Raw genomic sequence first — 9,061 nt, forward strand, 5'->3', positions numbered from 1 at the left:
TTAGTTGCCAACCCCTGCTACAGATGTTTAGAATTTACATAGGCAGTCGCACCACACCCCAGTTGTACAGCCGGGTCCACTACTCTTGTCCTGCTCTTATCCCCTTCGGTCCCTTTCATGTGCTGTCTTATCCTACATTGTCCTGTTCTTCCCTCACAGGATGTAGCACTTCTGCTCCGTACAATACTCAAATTCAATGTGACATTGTATAATGTCGGTAATGTTTTTTTTTTTAATTTATTTTTTTTTTTTTTTTGCGGCACGGTGTACGACTGGTTAGCACATTTGCCTCACAGTTCTGAGGACCTGGGTTTAAAACAGGCCTCTCCTGTGTGGAGTTTTCATGTTTCTCCTGCGCTTCCGTGGGTTTTCTTTGGGTGCTCCAATTTCCTCCCACATCCCAAAAACATGCACAGTAGGTTAATTGAAAACTCTAATTTTCCCGTAGGTGTGCAAGTTGTGTATTGACAGCATACGCTTTGGCGTTGACAAAAGAGGCAATCCTCGCGAAAAAACGGTTGAGAAATGAGCAAGCTACGACTTAATTTCAGTGTCCATCATTGCCTTCGATGGGAACGTCGACCTTCCCAACATGGCCGCCACGTATGGACATTAGTTAGCCCAGCTAGTACAATGCGCTGGCGTATCTAGTGGCCATATCTCTTATTGTCCCTGTGTTCCTGGAGCATTGACGACAAAATATGCCATTTGATTGGTCCTTGGCGTTCTCGTATTATCTCGCGACACCAACAATCCTCGCAGCTCCAAGCAGAACCTTCACTGTACTGTGGTCAGTCGCTGTTGTGCCTGGGAGACAGTACGTCCCGCTCGTCCTTTACTTTCCTGGGGTGAAGTAAGTAGTTTTTACAGGCGAAAACAACTACTGTCGGCTTGGCCGAACAAGATTCAGCTCTGCGCCGTTAATCACCATTGATGTCGCAGGTAAGGCGAACAGCATCTTGTATTTAATTTAACGACACCCTCCCAAAAAAGAAGACAAAAAAAAAAACAGAAAAAGAAAAACAAAAATCACCAATTGTCCTCTTCGTTAAACATTCTTCTTTTGAATCACTTTACCGTCCTGTGTGTATAACAACATGGAGCAGCACATTGGCTCGTATTAACGGAACTAGAAAAAAAAAAGAAGCAATAACTTCAAAGCTCACCGTTCTCCCTGGGATGTGAGACCACCGTTAGCTTGAATGCTAACTACACGTCTGCTTAATATAAACTGCTTCACTTGGTTGGGATGTGTGCTGTTCAATTGTTTAATAATTTTTAGTTGTCACGGCTATTGTTGTGAGGCAGCTACACCAAGAGGCTCAACACTTAATAGTTTCGGACCCATGCGAACTTACCTACGCCTGTTTATTTCTCGTCAGAATTCAAACGTCTCATCGGTTTAGCTGTCGTTTTTTTAATCTCTTCTCACTGTAATCAGCCTGATTTCGTCCCTTTGCAATAATGCACGAAATTCTCCCGCATTGAAGTCACAAACGGCTCGCTTACCTGCAGGTGTCTCTTGATTGTAAACTAAAAGGAAACGCAACCATCCGCGCTGCTGCCAATGTACTGTATGTACTTCACTGAGGTTGAAATGTTGGGCATTGTCATTGGTGTGTTGTCATAATACCAAAATATGGAACTCTAAAACACCTCAATTCTGACTCTTAAACGGTACCATGGCAAAAACCTAAACATATCGTACGTAAAGGTAGTGGAATCATAGATGACAAAACATCTTTGTGTATTTATTAATTCATAATAATAATTGAAAGCATTTTTTTGTCAACATGCATATAGACATCTGAAAACCAGCACACAATTCTCTTTTTCTCTCTCTCACCAGAATTCAAGAAAATATCTTTTATTTTTATGCCCAGTTAAACTGTAGTACGTATAGCCTATGCGTGATGTTTAGACACTACATTAGGATACTATATTCTTAACATTAGTATTTTTTCTTAAATCAATCTGTTATTTTGAAAACGAATTAAAACTAAACGGCAAGAAAAAGAGTAATGATGAGACACAAGTTTAGTGTTTGTGATACTGTGAGACAACAAATTAATTTTGTCCCAATTCATTGTGACGTAAAGTTGCTAGTTTGACCTTTGGTGAAATTTTAGTTCAGTGTTAAGCTTGTAATGAGATTGTTTCTACTTTCTTCTCAGTATGGTAAAATAATTCATATTTAATTTTTTTGCATGTCATCAGCTCCTACGTTGGTTTTAAGACTAAAATAAACACTAAAAACAATCAGTGCAAGAGTGCAACCCACCGTTAATCTTGTTGTCATGCCTTAATGTTGTCATATTTTATTGTGTCACACTCATCCAATTGACTGAGAGTTGACTTCACTGACGTTCCGCACGGTGTTGGCTGAGGCTCGGAGAGGGAGGGAGCACGTCAAGACTTCTACACATCGTGAAAGCCTCCTTTGCACAATATAATATTGTGTTGCACACATGCGACTGGTCATTTATTTTAACTAAGTTAAGACACTCTTTTGTTTGCCGCTGCCGTCGGGCACAAGCACATCTTCATGTGTGTTCTTCTTTTTAATTTTTTTTAATTTATTTATTTTTTTTCCTTTTCGGCTGTTAGGTCAAGCAAAATGGAGGAGCTGTATCTCATTTATGCCGGAACAGTTTTACTGTGTCACAGTGGAGTTTTTAAGCTGCCGGTATGGTTTCTTAGTATTATAATGGATATTTATTTAAAATCCGAGTCTATCAGTCGAACAGAACAAAGTTTCTAGAGGGAAAGACGACAAAGCACTAACTGTAAACAAGACGAGAAAAGTAAATCCTTATATATCTCGAACAATGATACATTAGATGGGAGTATTGTATGGGGCAGTAGTGCTCCACCCTGTGAGGGAAGGACAGGACAAGAGAGGATAGGACAAGGACAGGAGAAGAAGAATGCAGGACAAGGGTCGTGAACCCGGCTGTACAACTGAAGTGTGGTGGCAAAAGCTATGTAAATTATAAACATCTATAGGACGAGAGTGTGAGTGAGGGCATACACAATCAATTTGCATATTCATGAATTATTTGTCACAATAAGTGAGTGGCCTCATACCCAGCGAAAAATCAATCACAGGGCACATATAGACAAACAAGCATTTACACTTACATCCACACTCATGGTCAATTTAGTATCTTCAATTAACCTATGCATGTTTTTTTAATATGGGTAGATGCCAGATAGACTAATAGACTTTTGAGATCTGATTACACACAACACACTATGCCCGGAACCGAAATTTGAGGTAGATGTGCCATCCTGTGGTTTCTATATAGGTCTTATTTAGCTCATGTGGTTGTTGTGGTATCGGATATCCTTAGGATGGATTTACACTACAGGTCCAAGTGCCCAATTCCACTTAAATGCTTCTTTGTTTGTTTTTTTTTGTTTGTTTTTGGACTGTACATTTTTAAGTCAAATTTATTTGATATGACTGTATTGAATTGTATTTGCCTTTTCTATAGTTTACATCTATAGTGTTTGTCTTTTAATATGTTTATTTGTGTTTTTTGGGCGGGCACGGGTGTACATACTTAACAGCAGAGCTGCCAAATGTTTAGGAATGTCTGTATTTTGTTACGGAAATGACTGAACGCTTACTCGTAACGGCCATAACACGGATTGTTCCGTATATTGGGGGGGAAAAAAATCAAACATCTGACATCTTTTCTGGCAAGTACGCCGCTGTGTCCGTACACCGTGATGAAAATTTCATAAATGAAATTGCTGAAATAAACACTATACTATTGAAAAAAAGCTGCCAAGCCGCGGAGGTGAAAGTTCTCTTTGCGTCCGGTGTCAGCGCGTTGTAAGTAACCTAAGTAATCATCGCCTCCATGACCGCGAATAAACCACACTTCTTACACATATCATTTACTTTATCACGACGGGAAGCTGAGGAGTGGGTAGGAAAAGACGGAAAAGCATAATGCAAATTGCTAAGCTGTAGTGTCATGAAGTCACAAAACACCGAAATAAGTGATTGGGTTATTCAGTACACTTGTCACATAGGTCTCCCTGGAACCATGTAATAGCAGAGAGTAACCAAGTTTGAATAACAAGCCAACTAATACGCGTCTGGAGATATAAATGTAAAGTAATTCACGGCCTCACAAGACGCCCCCTGACCTGGGAATGATTTAATACGTCACTGGAGATGTAATCGGAGAATGCAGTGGGGAAATTTCCATCATTTCAGTAGCAAAAGTGGATACAGGAAATATAAATGTATAATATAAATATCATGAAAGAGAAGACGTCGATACAAGTACATTCACAAAATAGAAATCTAAAATATTGTCCATGCATAAACTATCAAATTCAATCTATCACTAATGTTATTGGTTTGTTTGAAAAATAGAGTGCTGAGTTTTAATAGACTTTTGAGATCTGATTAATCTGAGCACACAACACACACTTGCTTAATTTTTTTTTTTTTTTTTTTTTAATAAAACCAAGGTTAAAAACAGAATTGGTAAAGGCAAATTCATCCATATTCACAGATATTTTTGACGATGGCATGTCAAAATCTCATATACTTTGATTCAGGCTGCAACTGCGTCCACCATGACAAGGATGATGTAATAAAAACATTAAAATACATATTGAAGCCATAATTTATTAATGATTATAGAGTAATGATTATGTTGCGCAGTTGAACAGAATACGGAATTATTTTTATCCTATTCCAAAATATACTGCAATAACTGTCCTGTGGTAATGTTCTTGACAAAATTTGCAATTGCATGAACTTAAATTGACTTTCTGACCAATTTCAATCAGATGTACGAACACATCACAGTACAGAATCAGCTCTTTTGAAAGTGCTAAATGATATAAGTTGAACACTAATTCAGGAAAGGTGTAATTTATGGTCTTGTTGGATCTCAGTGCGGCTTTTGATACAGTAGATCATGACATACTGCTGAACAGTTTGGAAACGTGGGTAGGACCAAATGTAACAGAAATGGTTCAGGTCCTACCTGGAGGAAAGGAGTTATTTCGTAACCTTTGGAAGTCTTCAATCTCATCAAATGGCAATGAGGGAACCCATATGGGTTCCCTCAAGGGTCAGTTCTTGGACCCCTTCTGTTCACCCTGTACATGCTACCATTGGGTCAAATTCTTCAGAACCTCAATATTGACTATTATAGCTATGCAGATGACTACAGTTCAATTGAGGGGTTTTGTCATGGTGTGTTGATATGACCTGACTTTCAACAGTCATATCAAATCAATCACTAAAACAGCCTTCAACCAGCTGAAGAACATATCCAGAGTGAAGGTTTGCATGTGCCAAGCAGACCAGGAGAAGCCCATCCATGCTTTTATTTCAAGTAGTTTTAACTATAGTAATGGTCTTCTGACTAGACTCCCCCAAAACAGCATTACACAACGGCAGCTAATTCTTAATGCTACATCTATGACCAGAACAAAGAGATCAGAACATATGACTCAATTTCTAAAGTCTCTACACTGGCTCCCTGTCAACTTTAGAATAGACTGTTGCTGGTCTATAAATCACAAAATTGTTTAGGTCCTGAATACATTAAAGACATGCTAAAGGAATATAAGCCCAGTAGGGCTCTGAGATCTAAAGACTCAGATCAGAAAACAATGCACAGAGTCCTAAGCAACCAGCTGCAGGCAAATGGAATAAGTTGCCAATAGAATTGAAGTCAGCTCCAAGTGTCAATGTCTTAAATCCAGGTTAAAAACTTTATTTTTCCTCATGCTTTTTCGAACATTTCCTCTTTTAAATGAGCTTTGCTGCACTGCACGTTGTTTTTAATTTTTAAAATTTAATTTGTTGTCTTAGTTTTTAAATGTTTTTAAATTGCTTTTTATTTTTAAACATCCCCCTGTTTTGTAAAGCACATTGTTACCTGTGTATGAAATGCACTATATAAATAAATGTGCTTTGCTTTGCTTTATTTTGATCTCAAGCGCTCATTGATGGGTGGATTCAATCTGAGCGTTTAAGCCGCTCTCGCATTAGCACATATCCAATACTTAATGAATTTTTATCCACGTTTGGAAGAAGCCATATTCCAATCTAAAAATATCTGATGCCATACATTTTTTAATTTAAATGGCATTTCTATTTAACAAAAAAAAAAAAAATGTGTCACTTGAACTATGCAGTGTAAATGAATTCAGCCTTATATTGTGCTGTTTTATCTAATCTTGTTGCTGATCGGCATCCATGTCCAATAAATTGTCATTCTTCTGATCTTCACCATACCCCTCTTCACCGTCTTCACCATGGGCTCATCTTTGGTCCACATGCCACTGTGCCATTTTTGTAAAAATTTGTTTTGTATCTTTTGTGTAGTCTTGCTAACTGGTTGCATAAAACACGTATGTTGGCTTATTTAGACCTCCATAGACTGATTCTCTAACATGGACTCAGTATAAAAGTGTCAATACAATTTCAAAAATACCTTGGTTTTGTCATACGAGTGTCCAATAAAGGCCCCTCTGACAGCTACTTCTGTTTGACCCAGTTTTGTTTCCGCTTTGTAAATTTTGGGCAAAGACTGCCCCCATTCCTCTGATTGGTTACCTCCGTGCAGAAGACCCACTTGTGAGAGCACACGTGTTTGTTATGTTGACAGCGCTGGCTTGGGAACGGAAAGGGAAGGCGGAAATCTTTGCGAGTGACGTAGATAAGCTCGAGAAATACGAATGGCCTGATTTTGTGCCTCTTGGCAGAAAAACGTCTGGGACAAAGGAATGTGTGGCCGATTTTAATTCATATTTCACGTTTAGTGAGGCACCATAGAGCCAATATTACATCCCAAATCCTAGAAAAAGTTGGTTTGGCAAAATGCGCCCCCTTTAAAATGTTATTTAAACAACAATGCTCGTGGTGGCCTGATTTTTGTGTCGTCATGTAGCTTTTGTACTGCATCTTTTTTTGTGCATGACGTTATTGGGATTTGGGCTTTCACATGTATCGCGCTTTTCTACCTTCAAGGTACTTGGAGCGCTTTAACACTGTCCCTCATTCACCCACTCGGAGCAGCTGGTGGGTCAGTATCTTGCTCAAGGACACTTGGACATGGTCACATGGGCTCAGGATCAAACCCACAATCTTCAGGTTGGAGGGATGACCCCTCTACCACCTTTCTCCCTGTTTATTTTGTTGATCCAGCAGTTCTCTGGAATGATAGTTGAACTAGATCAAACTCAACTTCACACTTCCCCTCAGTGGTTGAGTTGCCTTATGGACAAGGAATCTAAAACATGTCTTAACATGTATACATCACATGGATTCATCCTTTTATGGCTACTCAAGTGGATTCTTGCACAGAGATCATGCAACGTGGAATATGGCACGTCACAAGATGCGATTTGACTTGTTGTGGTGGGTGGAGTGTGACATTCCGCTTGTCTCTGCAATATAAAATGACAATTGTGTGATACTCCACTGTGGCACAGTAAAACTGTTACGGCATATATGGGATACAGATAGTCCTTTCTGCTTGACCTACCAGCCAAAAAAACTAACAAAATAGAATGACAATTGTATGGCTTGGCTAGGGCTGAGCTGATGATATGATCGAGATTGAAGATCGTGATAAATTTCCCGTCGAGGTCGGTGATCAGCTGTGTCCGTATTGCCTCGATCTAACATGGCGGGAATATGTGTGACTGTAGCCAATCAGTCTTCCTTTTCCTGCTCCACTTCCTGTTTCAAAGTTGTGGGAGTAAACCGAAGCCACGCCTCCTCGGCTGGCCAGTCCCGTAGCGAAATCAAAGCTCCTGATCCAACTCAGCCGTCGTCACACGGAGCATGCCGCCTCGTCAGTGGCTACACTTTCCCCCTTGCTCTGGACCGACGATGGAGGCAGGCGGCCACTTTGCGACTTTCAAAAGCAACGTGGAGCAATAGGGGCTTTTCCACCAACCAGCCCAGCAACTTGTAAGTTCCTGGTAGCAAAAGGTTCCTGTGGCTGTGATGTTTGTGTTTCCATCACACTTATTAGTTCAGGGTCGTTTGAGCAAATGAGGCTGACGTTAGTCAATACTGACACCTACTACATCTAAAATATGCTGGTATTTCAAGCTTTCAAGTTAATGTCTTATTTTATATCTTAATCTAAATTTCAAATACTTGTGATATCTTTAAAACATAAAACTTTATCCAGGTGAGGCAATTGAGAACTGATTATCATTTGCAATGCCAACCTTGCTCCAGACAGTCTTTGAGGTAGGGTTTTTTATTATATACAGGTACATTTCAATAAATTCGAATATATTCTATTTACTGAAGCCTTAAACAGTTCCATTACAAATTTGAGAACAATAAATCACATTATAGTCATCTGCAGGCTTTATATTTATTTATCTACTTATTCAAAAAGACAAGTTTCTCTAAGGTCTTGGAATTCAGCTTTAGAGAACATCTACTCACATGCCTTTTATACATTTTTCACGCCGATTTTCGTCGGGGCTTGGACCTCCGCTCCTGAGCGAGACTGGGTCGGCCAGCGGTGGACCTTTCCGCCGGGGCGGCGGCGGATCTCACCAATGAGCCCATGGCAAACTTTGCCTCCGACCGACCAACCGCCGAGCCCGGCTTTGGTTGATTGGCTGTTAGGTTGGTGAGCACAGAGTTTGAGTTTAGAGTACGGCTCAGCTGGAAAACATAAAGATCGGTAATTGGTAGTGTTGCTTTTCAATGTATTTTAATCCTCTTATGTCTAGCCTTGTGTAACGCCGCAGAATGGCGGCTCGGTGAATGGAAAAAGTCAACGCCTAGAGAGGTCTGTCAACCAATCAGCGTTCGTCAGCACAGCCCACCCCATCAAAGAGTTTCTGGTAGCTTTCAGAAGACCTTTCCCGCCAAGAGGAGCGAAATAATCCAGGGGGAACTTTCCGTACCCTGGTAGTTTTTTTTCGGTGGGTACACAGGGGGAACTCAAGCTACCAGGGTACCTCGGGAAGTTCCTGCCAAGGTTCCTGCGGTAGGACTAGCCGAGGTGCAAGGTATGTTGGCGCTAGGGTTGCACGATTATGACCG

At 40.2% G+C, this 9,061-nt stretch overlaps 1 protein-coding gene across 7 annotated transcripts in view; it reads left to right on the forward strand.

Moving 5' to 3' along the window:
• Window positions 1-781: 781 nt before the first annotated feature.
• The window catches only part of glceb (glucuronic acid epimerase b), a 42,100-nt gene continuing 33,820 nt past the window's right edge, over window positions 782-9,061 (forward strand). For 4 of the 7 annotated variants that reach the window (XM_061670416.1, XM_061670410.1, XM_061670417.1 and 1 more), the window contains exon 1: window positions 782-942. The gene's annotated coding sequence lies outside the window, so the exon portion shown is untranslated. Of the gene's footprint in view, window positions 943-7,737; window positions 8,643-8,745; window positions 9,028-9,061 lie in introns of all 7 variants that reach the window. The other 3 variants (XM_061670412.1, XM_061670411.1, XM_061670413.1) reach the window with 2 other exon arrangements.

Source organism: Phycodurus eques, chromosome 2, assembly GCF_024500275.1.
Source record: "Phycodurus eques isolate BA_2022a chromosome 2, UOR_Pequ_1.1, whole genome shotgun sequence".
NCBI lineage: Eukaryota > Metazoa > Chordata > Actinopteri > Syngnathiformes > Syngnathidae > Phycodurus > Phycodurus eques.